The 14,332-nt window shown below is 40.8% G+C and overlaps 1 protein-coding gene and 1 pseudogene across 6 annotated transcripts in view; both read left to right on the top strand.

The window, feature by feature from the left end:
* The window catches only part of GLI3 (GLI family zinc finger 3), a 232,096-nt gene that overhangs the window by 131,079 nt on the left and 86,685 nt on the right, over nucleotides 1–14,332 (top strand). The window lies entirely within an intron of this gene.
* On the top strand, nucleotides 6,198–6,263 carry LOC128398587 (uncharacterized; annotated as a pseudogene).

Below are 14,332 nucleotides of genomic sequence, written 5' to 3'. Positions count from 1 at the left end.
GAAAAAAACAGGGAAAGCTGCATGTGTTTTACAGGAGCCGCCTGCCTGATGGGGTGGAGCCAAGGTGGCAGTGAGGTCAAGGTTATATGGACTCACTCATGGGAATGTTGAGTTGGCTCCATCAGGGCATCAGCACCAGGGTGGCTGTCCTGTTTTGCCACCTGAGACACCCTGTGCCCATCCCCACCAAAGCTTTGTTTACTGGGGTTGCAATGCAACTGCTTCTGGGTTCCAGCAAGACTTTGAGAGCCCCACAAGATTTCACAGGAACCCAGAAGCTATTTATTCTCACTTCTGCAGCAGTGTCCCTTGGATTCCACTGTCCAAGGCAGCTGCCTCAGTTCGCCTCATGGACGGTCCGGCCCTGATCATCACAGCCCTTCCTGATAAACAGCCACAATGCTGCTTCTGGAAGGCTGTTGCTGTGGCTCTGCCTTGCTGGGTAAACAGCTCCTGAGTTTTTGAGTTGTGCAGATACAATGCTGGGTCCAATTTTAGCATCATGTTTCCCCTTTCTCATTCCCATGGATTTACCTTAGCATGGCTTCTGCACTGATGCTAAATACGACTAATGCTAAATAGGTTCCCTTCTAAACTGGGTTTGCAAACCTATTGGAACCCCTGAGTAAGAGAGGCCAACCTGATTAACAGAATCCATCGTCTGCAGTGTTGCATGTTGCAAGAAATACATTATGGTTAAGGCAGACAAAGAAAAGCTAGAGAGGGAATGAGAGAGAAAGTGTGCATCCCTGAAGGTGCTTGCTGATTTGCAAACTGAGGTGCTTAAATGTTCTATTGTACCTTTGGAAAGGTTTTGTGGTGCAGCAAAAGGGCAAGATTTACTCTTGGAATGCCTGGGGTTTATCTGTCTGTGGGTTCACTGAAGCAAAACAATCCTACTGCCTTAGCAGTGAAACTTATAATAGGTAGCTACCAACTATTACCTATATATTTTGTTGACATTTATTCTATGAGTTGTCATTCTATAAATACTAAATTAAAAAGTACCAAACACTGTAAAATATCACTATAGAAACTGGGACTGGCGTGTCCCCCTCCTGGAAGCTTTTTTTTCCCTTTTCAGTTTTTGGATTAGGTTGGAATTCTTTCTTGCTAAAAATATCCCATGGTGTCAAAAGCTTTTCACAAGTGACTGCTATGAAAGGGGATGATTTTTTTTTTGGGGGGGGGTAGATTGTCATAGTCTACAATTGTTGCATGCATGTACACCCAGTCATTTGATTGATGGATTTGTAATCCAAACAAAATTGCAAGTGTGGCAGTTTACACTAAGTTAACAAAAAAATACTAGTGAAAGCATGTATGGGGGGGGGAGCCTTTATTCAAAATCAAACACTGCTTTATTATGGATGGGAAAGGTATGTCAACATAGAAGGGAAGGGCGGGGGGGGGTTTCCAGTGTCTTCTTTTCAACTATAAAATCTAGAAGAACTACTATAATCCATAAAAACCCAAATCCACAAAGTGGTTTCAGTCCTTTGCTAAAAGGCTTGATATATACATTTAATCATCTCTAATAATCTCTCTCACAGTGTGGAAATAAAGGAAGAAAAGCACAAGTAATACTTTGAAGAATAATGCTAGTTGTTTAGATGGCAGATTGCTTCTCCATGGCTATTAGTTACAGCTGTGTAATTACATATATACTGCAGGGAAAAAATGAATTTGTTTTAAAACAAGTCGTCTTCTGTGAGCAGAATTAATTGATATTAACAATCCTAACTGTATGCCCAAGAACATACACAATATTTTACCAGCAGTTATTTTGGACCAGTCTCTTATTAGCCAAATTGTAATTTCAGAAGAAATTGGCCTGAAGGCTAGCAATAAATCTGTGTTGCATTCTTCCTTGGGCTTGAAAAGCGGGGGACCCTGTATTTACAGTTGGAGTAGTGGGAGGGGAGAGAAGACTTCCAGGAACTGTGATTTATTTTTCCATTGAGGTTATTTGCATCTGTTATTATTTGGATTGTACTCGGTTGTGCAGTAAAATGCATTTGAATGGTCTGAATTAAACTAGCTCAAAGGCTTTTCCTTTTTCTTTTTGAGGACACCCCTGTGCACTCATTGCTGAAAATTCAACACTCCATGAGAATAATAGCATGCAGAACTGGCTTGGAAAGAAGGCCTATGGATTGCTGTGCCTTTTCTTAACCTTACAACACGAGCCTAACTAATCATGTTTACTTCAGAAATAAGTCCTGTTGAGTTCAGTGGGACTTAATCCATAGTCGAGGGTTGCAGACTCTTCTTAGGTCTTCAGACCAAAGCGAATGTGTTATGTGGCTTTCATGTTACGCTTAACATTGTCCTCCAGCTTGGGTGTGACTTGTTAGGTTCTATTCATCTCTGAGACATTCAGACATTCAATCTAACAGTAAAGCTTTTGTTGGGATGTACCCTTTCAGAGTGAAGGTGGGAGATAACATTTTTTAATATTTCCCCATTGAAAAAACTCCTTTCTAGAAAGCAAATTAGCATCTCAAGGAGAAGTGTTCAGCCTTTTATCTCACATGCTGTTCTTCTATGTGCAGGGAAGTTTTATTTGGAACAGAGGATGTTCAGATTGCTTTTCCTTACAGTGGTGCGTTCCAAGAAAAGCCTTAACATTTTATTCTGCTGAATGTATGCATTGGCCTAAAAGATCTTCTATCTTTGTTTGAAAGTTAATTATTTTCCCTCGTAAAAATCACAATAAACACACATCAGAAGTAAAAGGGAAAGGAGGGTTGTACCCAATTCTCGTCCTACTCAGAGCAGACCAGTTGGAGTTAATGGGCCAGGCTAACTTAAGACTCATCAATTTCAGTGGTCTTCTTTGAGTAAGGGTAAAGGTAAAGGACTCCTGGACAGTTAAGTCCAGTCAAAGGCGACTATGGGGTGTGGCGCTCATCTCGCTTCAGGCCGAGGGAGCCGGTGTTTGTGCACAGCTTTCCGGGTCATGTGGCTGGCATGACTAAACTGCTTCTGGCACAACGGAACACTGTGACAGAAGCCAGAGCACGTGGAAACGCAATTTACCTTCCTGCTGCAGTGGTACCTTTTTATCTACTTACACTGGCATGCTTTAGAACTGCTAGATTGGCAGGAGCTGGGACAGAGCAACGGGAGCACACACTGTCACGGGGATTTGAACCGCCGATCTTCTGATCAGCAAGCCCAAGAGGCTCAGTGGTTTAGACCACAGCACCACCCGTGTCCCGCTTCTCTGAGTAGGATTAGCATTGGATATAACCCCAGCAAGACTTTTTGCATCTTCTGTCAAGGTCGAAATACCATTTTCTGTCTACTTACTACTACTTCTGCAGTAAGTAGACAGCCTCTGCTTCTGAACTGCCCTCTGCCACAGCCTCTTCCTGCTCACTAAACCCTGTCTCCTCTTCTGCTTCCGACACCTCCTCCTCCCAGTCCACTCGTTGTCATTCCATCCCCCCATTCCCTGGCTCTGAGTCTTCTTCCCTTGGGGTTCCCTAGCTGGTGCCTCTCCCCATTCCTTGACATCCAGCCAGTCCATGACATCAAACCACTCCTGGTTAGCATTTGAAACCCTTCTCTGATTCTTCTGCTGAGAAAGGGGAAATAAAAGTGGCAGGTGGGAGAAATTCTATGTAGAGAACGGAGCTGGAGTTTTTTGGAGGGAGGCCTTGGCATTTTGTCTTGTGTTCAGTGATAGAGCAGGAGGTTAGGCAAACAAGGCTTGATTGGTAGTTGTGCTACGAAATTCTTTGTGTCGGCTACGTACCATTTTTTGGTCCTTCTCCCAAGTTAATTGTTACTTAGCCAGCTTCTTTCTCTCTTTCTTCCTTGAATGGATGGTAAGCATTATTGTCAGTGAAACCGGGTGAAGAAATAAATAAAGCCTTCGCATTTCTGGGGATTCAGAAGCGGACAAGAGTAAAAGAAAAGAAAAATGGAACAAGGGGTTTTCTTAATAGATGTTCCCATTGAGAAAGATAAATGGTATCTTAGCAAGTTACTTTAATTACTTGAGGACAGAAATTATTTATCCCATTTAACTCTGGAGCAAAATTGCATACACAAGAGAGTCAAGAAGCCCTTCAGAATAAAGGCTTGGCTTGGCAATGGAATTGCTGTCAGATGCTGTGGTGTACTTTAGGACAAGCAGCCACTGCTATAATTATGCTATCATATCCTATCATTAAAGATTCCGTTGAAAAAAGGTTTATAAATTACTCCTCTTTCAGATAAACCACCCCATATTAAGGCATCAACGATATGGTGCAGAATTAAATTAGAATCTCATAAAATGAAATATGTTCCGTATTAGCTGTTTGACACTTAATTTGCCTCCAAATGAGTAGAGGAAATCACAAATTAACCTGCCTTTGTTTTTCCAACCATAGCTTATTAGGTGTTAGAACAACTGCAATTACAGCCAGATAATAACCCCCTCCCCAACCTTATGAATATGTACTGAAATGTGTCACTTTGAGTTAATGAAACCTGTTTGTTAGGACTTGTTTAGATTTCTTAGTATTCCTATTGTACATCTTCAATTTACAGCTTAGCATGAATAAACGTAAAACTTAAACTGTTTTTCAGTAGCAGCATTTAAAGAGCATTAGAATTTGTGCGTGTCTTGCCTTCTAAAAACAAGACACGTTTCTGTTTTGGGATGAGTACTATTAAAACAGCTTGTTTTATTTAAAACATTTATATCCTGCCTTCCTGTGGGCTCATGGCAATCTGCAATAAGAAACAATTTCACAACATCTGTAGCAGCTCTAAAAACAACAGCTATAAAACAAAATAAATTTAAAGCACAATTATATTAGTAGCACAAATAGACTAACTTACTCTACATCAGTAATATGCACCAGCTGAACCTTTGCAGCCCCAACATCCTGCAAAATAAGTAAGTTTGGAATGATCCAGTTCTACCATGGGTGCAATGCCAATGTATAGAAGTTTCTTACAGGACTCTACAGAGAACTGTTAACCACTTCCTTCTGTGCAATGCAGTTCTGTGTTTGCAAACATGCAGAAGTCCCACTATGCTTATTGGAGCTTACTCTCAAGTAAGTGAGTGCAGAATTGCAACTTTTGTATGTGTGCAGTACTGCACATGCAGGAAGCAAACAGATTGTTTTCTTAGTTATAGTTATGTTTTAATATTTATTTTATTAAATTTATATTCCACATTTCTTTGATCATGGAAGAAATAATGCAGAAACTATGGGTTAGATTTAATTAGATTAAATGTAACAGGGTGGAAGAAAGCAAAAAAAAGATAGTGTATTTTTCAATTCTAATTTCATTGGCCTTAACAGTTAACTCCTTCAGCTATTTTATTTCCCAGTTTAGCCCTGTGTAAATTACAGTCTTCTTCTGTTGTTATAAATAACAGCTACTTACCACTGGCTGATTGCATGTACATAAAATATTTGAATGCCTTAAATACAAGTAATGCTCAGAGCTTAATATTCAAAATAGTTTTAGTTGCTTAGAAGTAAATTATGTCCATGTTAGTTTGCATTTGGCATTAGACAATTTTGATAAAATAGCTTTCAATAAAATGAATACATTTAAAACGAAACACCTGTAGCATCTCCAGGGAATTTCATTTGTTACAACCTTGCTGTCCACAATGAAATGGCTGTAGGCAACCTCAAATACATGGCTACCTGTGAGCAGCAGGATTGAATATTGGGTTTGCAATGAATATGTAGACATTCCACGCAGAGAGATGTAGCCATGACAGTCATAAACCAGCCATGTGATTCGCACTACCTTGATCATATAATGCATCTTTAGAATGAACACTGTATTGAGCAGAATATAGAACAATGGGACATGGAGCACAATGTTAGCAAGCAGTGAATTGGGACTGCTATCCCATCTGTCTAATAAACAAACCCTATTTCTGGGCTGGTTTCAGTTTGTTATTTAGTCTATTATATACATTTTTGTTTCTTTGGCAAAAGAAATTGGGGCTGTATAATAGAACTCATAGTACACGCAAGTCCTGCTACCCAAATGCTCGTTTATGAAAATTCACTTATCCAAATACAAGGAATTAGTGCCCAAACCTTGCTTATATGCACCAAAGATTCAGATATTCAAACAACCAGCGCTGTGTGTAGTACAGAAAACATGGTGGGAGGGAAGAGAGGAAGATCCGACAAATAAAAGAGCATTTTTCCTTCCTTGTTTTTGTGCTCGCCCCGGCAGTCCATATACTAAAATTGGAACAATACAGAGAAGATTAGCATGACCCCTGCTTCTTTTGCAGGGTTTTGAAGGGTTTCCATCACTGGGGGGGGGGGGTCAACATTCTGTGCTTGGAAATCAGGAATCAGTGGAAATTGTTGACTCATTAGGCAAATGCTTGTCTAACAAACGATTTCCTGAGAACGCCTTGTGTTCGGATAGCGAGACCTGCATGTACAGAAAAGTTCTTCCACTGTTAAATTCCAGAGGTCTAGGATAGGATCTATGTCCCTTTGGTATACTTTATTAGCATACAGTACAACACACTGTTAAACTATATCCATTGCAAGATGTATTTCTACATACTTAAAATAACGATCACTTTTATTTTGCATAACATTTGCTTCGCAGGGCTCTCAGTGCAGTTGTGCTGTTCTGCATTGTCCATGCAGGGATTAACTTAGAAAGTGCGGTATCAAAAAGTGAATGCCTGTGATGGAAAGGCGTCTGCTAGCAGAATGGTGTAAGAGGAAATTCCCAAACCCCCTCCCCCGCTGTCTCTCCAGAGGGAGCAGATAATTCGTAGGGTCTAAGTGGACTGTAGATTTTGTTTCTAAGATATATTGAGTCAGATTCCGAGTAAACATCAGGAAGAACTTTCTGACAGTAAGAGCTGTTAGGCAGTGGAGAAGACAGCCTTGGGAAGTGATGGATTCTCCTTCCTTGGAGGTTTCTAAGCAGAGATTGGATGGCCATCTGTTAGGGGTGCTTTAGCTGTGAATCCTCCATTGCAGGGGGTTGGGCTAGATGACCCTGGGGTCCCTCCCAACTCTACAACTCTATGATTCTGTGAAGGCAAAAGAGGCAAACAGGCCCTTCTTACCTTGGACATACTATGGCTACATGGGGCCATTGGTGTAATACATGGAATGAAATCCTGTTTCTGATACTGATGCCTCCAGAAGAAGTACAGTAGTACTAAACAGAGAAAAGACTAGCATGGAACCCTCAGTAAGAGAAAGAAAATGGTTCTTAGAAAGTGTTAGGCATTATGTGTTGAGTGTAGCTTAGAAGATGTTTTGCTGGATCAGATGTACATCACTATGCATCTTACTCTAGGACTGGAAAGTCAGCTGGAAAGAGTTTTTCCAGTAACTGGCCTCTTACAAGCCAGGAAAGAGGAAGCCTGGAGTCTAGACCAGAGCTGTGGTCTCCTGCTTTAGGTATGGAGTGATATTGCATCATTTATAAAACTCAATGGGAGTTTTGTATAGATTTAGTGACCTTTTTGGCACTGTATGTGGATCCTTCTATCTGGAATTCATCAATCTTCATTTGGAAATATATCTGCAAAACTGGTCAAAAATTAGTTTGTGTTCCTGAGACTCAATGAGGGGGTCTGTGAAAAACTTGCAAGTAACCCAGTGCGTGCTTCCCCTTAAGGTGGGATTTCAGCTTCCTCGGATAGAGCAAATAGGGGCAGCCTGATATGTAAGGCAAGGGATTTCCTTAAGGGCAGAATACATTGGACCTGAGGCCAAATCAGCCTTCCTTCAAGCTGGTCAGGCCAGCAGGTACTAGACTGTTTCATTTTGTAGAGAACTGAGGCCGCCCTGTGAGTTCCATGCCTGAGTGGGGCTTTCAAGACAGCACTTCCCCCTGTTTGCTTGCCTGAGTCGTCTGCATCAACTCTCTGAGATTCATCTGACTTCAGCTGCACAGCATGCCGGATGAAATCCAGGCACAGGCTTAGAGAAAAAAGGTCTGTGTGGGTGGAGCGTTAGGCCACTTTTAGAATTTGAAATTTGCAGCTGAACCACTTCTTCATCCCCCCCCAAAAAAGTAGCTTAATTTTTATAGAGTGCTTAATTTGGAAAAGCCCAGAGCAGTTCACAAATCAAAATGTCAAAGACGTAACAAATCAAAATAAAGCCATAAAATCCTCTTCTACCTTAAATAGCCCACTGACTTTCACAGTTACACAAAAAATCCTAAATATAATATAATAGGCAGCTATTAATACCCCTCCCCAAAAATGAAATGCATACATACTGAAGTATTTTATTTAAAATATTTCTTAACCGCCCTTCTTCAAAAGATTTGAGGGCCATGTAGAAAGTACTGAAGAATGTATATCAAATTGTTCTCAGGGCAGAGAACAGTACCACCAATAAAACAGAGCAGATAAAGCAATGATTACCATAATCTTAAAAAACAAAATGGTGGACTATGCTGATAAACTACAATTCTTAAATCTCCGAGAAACAACCAGGTCTTAAACTGGCACTAAAGAGAAACCACCGTTGGCGCCAGGCAGACATCAAAGGGAGTTAAACAATTGGTGCTACCACAGAGATGACCCCCATAATATATAGCTCCCATAGGTGGGGTGTGGAGCCTAATTGCCCTTTCAGTGTAGTCCTCGTGATTATATAAAGTTTGAAATGTGGAGGGATGATTAGTACACTTGTTGGATAAAATACCGTAATGTTGAACTGAGTGTGCTTCAATATTTATGTTCTATATAAAATTCAGGACATCATTGACCTATCTGTGGCAAAGAATGAACAAGTGGGATATTTTTTGCTTCTGGAGTTTCTTGAACAAAGTTCCTGTGCTTTTCTTTGTGCTGCAGTCAGCATTATTAGGCAGTGAGCAGATATTGACTGAGGTATTCAAATTCAGTGAACTGGAAGGAAGGCAGCTCTATAGAGGCTGCTGTCAAACCTGTTGCGCTGGCCTGTGAGGCAGTGGAAGAGGGACAGACCTTTTAAAAAAAGTATAATACTGTACTTCCATTCTTGTTAAGTCTTGCTTCAAAGATGACTAAAATTTACACTCTTGGTTTTTATTGTTTTTAAAGAGAACTAAAAATTACAAACTTAAGGTTGTTGTTGTTTTTTAATTGTTCAAGACGAATATCAAAATGTCCATGTTGCACAGCAATGGTCTGTGTGAGGATAAAGATAAATCATACCTTTGTGAAAGTGACACTAATGTACATATATCGTCTGTGAAACGAAAGTAATGTCTTCCTCAACCATCCTTCAACACAATGCTCATCCATTCTGATTAGTGCACGTCACCCTCTCACTAAGAAAAGACAAAACTCTCCCAAATTCAAACTAGAGGCGCCAGGATACTTCACTGGGTTCAGGCATGGAAATGAGCATCAGGAACTTGGTAATGCTCACCTCAGAGGAGAGGCCAGCATTGAAAATCCACAAATTCTTCACCAACTAGATTAATTGGAGCTGGAGAAGACCTCCCTGCTGGGAAAACTGGAGCTGGAGGCCAAACCCCACCTTCCTAGCAGGGTCAGTTAGCCCAGTGGCATGGTCTCTCCCCACCACTGTCGGAGCTTTGGTAGGGGTCGCTCTTCATATCAGCCCTCCAGCAAACCATGGCTCTGGGGAAACTGGGAGGAGAGGCAAACATTTCTTCTCATGGGGCTCCCTGTGGGCCATTGGCGTTGGCTTTCTCCCCAATTGTTTCAGGGGCAGCTCCTACAAGCGTCTCCTAGCAAAGCTGGTGATGCTTTGAAGCTGCTCCTTACTGGTCACCCTCTTGCCTTAGACTTTAGCCCCCACACCCATTTTTCTCGAGTCAATTGGCCTTTAGCACAGGGTGATCAAATGAGTAGGCTCATGACACTAACGTGGACTGACTGTACGATGCATAGCAGGACATCCTAATCAGGGCTGGATTTCGATGAAGAGCGGCCCTAGACTGCTCCACTTGTGAGCCCCCCCAACCCCCCACCCTCACGACTAGAAGAAAATGGAAGAGTGTTATAAACAAAACTGAGTGAAGCCAAGGATGATGACGGGTATTTAAAATTTTTGCAACTCACCATTTTCTCCTCTAAAGGACATAAGATGTTATTGTTAAATACCATGGTGATTTTAAAAAATGCGTGAATGTTAAAATTAACACTGAAAAACTTTTGCAGTAACTGAACTTTGTAAACCTTTTGTGGAATAAGCATTACTTTTTAGGAAAATGAAATTGTAATGTACTTTTTAAAAAACCTTGAGTTTACAAATTATATTGCCTGAGAGGTGTAAACAATATGATCATGATTACCCGACAGTATGGCACTTTTAGAATCTACTTTATGTTCTCATTAAACAGTCAGATTTAAAATACATATTAAGAAGTAAGCTACAACTATCAAATAAAGTAAGGCTACAAATGTTTTTTTCTAGCCTTCCTCATAGCAAAAATCATCCAAAACTTCGTCAAAATTTGTTTGTCTAAGTTTGTCACTTTCAAAAGGCAATTGGAGCAATTGGGCCAAATTGGATCCTGCGGGCCGCTCCTAGGGGCCCCCCCACACCAAGGCAATCTAGATGGGTTTTATTTATAGCTCTTAAGATTTTGCAGAATCTGGCTGTGAACTAGGGCCCCACAAAAAATCTTCAAGTTGGGCCCCAGTGTTTCAAATTGGGTCCCACTGGCTGGCCCCGAGTCTCATATTTGCTGGGCCCGAGTTGCCCTGCCCTCACACGGTCTTGGGTTTGCAATTTGGGGAGAGGGGAGACTACTCACTGGGGAGGCCCTCTAGATTTAGAGGCCCCAGGCTGCAGCCTACTTAAACTATACAGAAACCCGGCCCTGATCCCAATGCTTAAACAGAAAGGTGATGGGTGGAGTCACCAGTGACTTTAAAACACATTTGACATACATTTTGTGTCTGCATAACAACGTTTAATAGGGATGCTGCTGATAGTCAACACAGTTGCTAATCTGTAGCATGGTATAGTGCATGTTAGTTTTGAATTTCCAGGGCAGAAATGAAAAGCATGCAGGATAATTAACATTACCAGCCATTATTAAGGACAATTACGAACCTGTAAATGATATTTTTAAACCACAGCATTATTCACACTTTCAGAATCTTAGCAGCAAACATACGGTCAGTGATACATTTACTGTTTTGAGAAGTGAATTTGCCTTAAAAATTTACAGTCACCCTCTCTCATTTATTTTCCTTTAATTCACAAGCTCACGTTACAGCATGTAAAATCGTAATTAAAACAGAAGTCCCAGAGGGTTGTTGCTTAATATTGCGAACATGACTTATTTTAGGTGTTTGAAATGGAATGGATTTTTTTTCCTTTTAATGATTGAAAATATGTTAGAATCACAAAGCAGACATTGAGAACATGGAGGGTAATCTGAGAGCCTTTGTAGGCAGCTAGCCAGGATAAAGAAGTCCTTCATAGCTGCCAAGAGTACATAGGGCAAGCCAGAGAGGTTGAAACCTGTTGAAATAATAACCACTCTGGCATTTTCAAAGGATAGCTACTGCTGCTTCTTAATTATCAATGGTACAGAGGGAGAAGAGGATTTAGTAATGCACTTAAGGGGGCAATGCAGTGGAGATAATATCCAAATCTTTTAAAGAAACACAAAATACAAATGGATCAAAGCAGATCTACTTGTTGGGGAGCTGATATACTGCTGTTTGTGGGCTGACGCCAAAAGTCTTTGCTTTGACAATTGTTGGTTAACATTTCCTGCCAGTCAAAAGTATTACCTGAGGAACTGTTATTAAGCTGGCTTCAGTGTTTTATTATTTTCTTTTAGCTCAATCTGTCCATACCGTCTTATCTAAAGCATCCTACACAAACACCAATAGGGGCAAAACCTGAAATTAAGTGTCATCAGAATTTTGCCTGAGAGAATTAGGATTGAGTCTAAAGTTTGTATAGCACATGCATGCATACACTTTTTTGCCTTTGTGATACGTGGTCAGGACCAGCTAGATCCTTCACTCGTCTGCTGGTGTCATTTTTACATGATATATGAAGGACAGAAAAAAGAAAAACCAGAAGTAATTATCAAGACTTGACTTCAGCTTGCTTATAGTATAACAATGGCTCACTGTTGGGTTATCTGTGCTCCATCTGGCTCTTGTGCACCCACACACACACACACACACACACACACACACACACACACAAGCTTTAAACAAAAATACCTTGAGGAATTTTTGTGGCTCTTTTTTGACCTAGGACATCATTTTGCTGGTGTCTTTGCTCACAGAGAGGTTTGCGTTTGATGGGGGTTTTGTCTTAGGCACCCTCTGAAGTTTCAGTGTACTCAAGCACTGGAAAAGCCCTTATTGCAGAGGCTTTGTTTTCTTTGTTGGACTGTTTATTTTGTTTTCTTCCCACGCGGTTCCCTAGCCTCACTCTGGCAACTGCTTTTCCGCATGAATTGCATTCCTCGGGGGCCGCAAGTCTCCTAATTCTTCCAGTCGATTTGGTTGCTGCCTGCATGATTATGCCTCAACTCCAGCTCTCTATTGGTCTGTGCCAAGGAAGCGAACAGCTTGTTAAGTGTCTTGCACATGAAGACCTAAGTACATTTTTAAACCTCATTAGTGCACAGGGCTCTACTTTACTCCATTTTAATAGCATGTGAATTTCTTGAACCACCATTTGCTTTAGGAATGGGTTGTAGACTGATTTTACTTATTTCCCTCCGAGCTAGAGAGACTTTAGATCAGTTAACTTAAGACAGGGTCTCTGCAAACCCATTATTGTGAAGGGATTCACCAGGCTAGTAGCTCCACCAACTCTTACACCCCCCCCCTGCCCAGCCACTTGAAAACAGCAGTTACAGCGGAAGGCTACTCCATATTTCTGCCTCCTCCAGGAGCAAAGTGCCATGACGCCGTTCATCAGCAAGAATGTGTTCTGCATAGATGTGGATTGAGATAAATTAATGTTAGGAAGAATTGCAACGATACACTGAGAAAGTTCATTGAAGTTAAAGAAAAGGGAGTGAATAGCAACTTCACCCACTTACATGGTGCATTTAAGGACACGACTGAAATGGATGTTAAATTTGCTTTCTGAAACAGTGACCTTCATCTGAGGATCACAGAGCAGTTTAGTCCCACCCTTTCAGAACTCCACCACTGTCTTCAATTTTGGTCATTCTAGAATGATAAATCTTGTGTGTTGGCTTTTATACTTCTAGAAGATTCACAACATCAACAGGCTTGAATTTCTGGGTCACCTGGGCAATTAGGTGTGAGGGTTCAAGGACACAGTGAAGCAAAGTTGACATAATGTGAATATTGTTGTAAATATATTTTAGACATGGAGATAAATAGATTAAAAAGGCTTCTGTAGCAGTTCATTTAAACTGAAGTCCCCTGATTGTTGATTCCTAGAATAAAGTAATTGAGAGGACTGTGCTTTGCATCTTAACATTCTGATATAATGTCATGGGTGCATTTGTTCGTTTTTTTGGGGGGGGGGGAGTTAGGGGCACCAAACATGGTGGAAGTGAAACCTGATGACAACTCACATATAAGGTCATAGACAATTTAAATGGAGAACATTGGGGAAAATTGGAAAGCTTTGAATAACTCTTGTTCAGCCTTGGATATAAACTGCTTAGAAGCCACCTTGGCATTAAGCGATATAGAATAGAAGAGAATAGAAGCAAATACATTTGCAAACTGATGCGCCATTTTGCCAGTTAGAATGAAAAATTTGCATTTGGGATGCTACAGTTATTCAGGTCTCTGTCATACATCTTAGAAAGAGGTGTTTTCTTTTGATCATGAGCATGAAGCACAATTAAGTCAGTTGCAGATAACAATAACACACACACGATGCTTAGATGAGCCCATTGCAAAAACAAACAAACATGTATGTCTGCAGATTAGTACCCCAGACACCGGCAGGTGGGGAAGCGGGATATGTACACCAGAAAGAACAAGCGTGCAGATTCCCTAAGCAAACAAGGGGGAGAAGAGGAAGTAGTTTCATGCCACTTGCAAGGGTGTATTTGTGCAGAGGCAGAGCACAGCCACTCTTGAGGGTGAGACTTTATGATTAATGGTGTTTATTCTTGACAGAAGCCTCCTTTATTTATCTCCAATACAGTTTAGTGATTTTATCAGTCACCTGAATGAAAAATATTCAGTCATACCAATATTGCAGTGTAAATTGAGTAGAGTCACTTTTTATTATATCTTTCAGCCTTATCATCTGCACAGTAATTTTCTAGCAAGGGGTTTTGATATAGAAAGGCAGGATTTAGCTGTAGTTGACAGAAAGCCTCTTCAATTTCCCCTAAAAGTTCAGGCTGCTCTTAGAAATGTATGTATTAAAAA

The sequence above is a fragment of the Podarcis raffonei genome, chromosome 12, assembly GCF_027172205.1.
Source record: "Podarcis raffonei isolate rPodRaf1 chromosome 12, rPodRaf1.pri, whole genome shotgun sequence".
In the NCBI taxonomy this organism is placed as follows: domain Eukaryota; kingdom Metazoa; phylum Chordata; class Lepidosauria; order Squamata; family Lacertidae; genus Podarcis; species Podarcis raffonei.
This window is presented reverse-complemented; position numbering and strand designations above follow the sequence as displayed.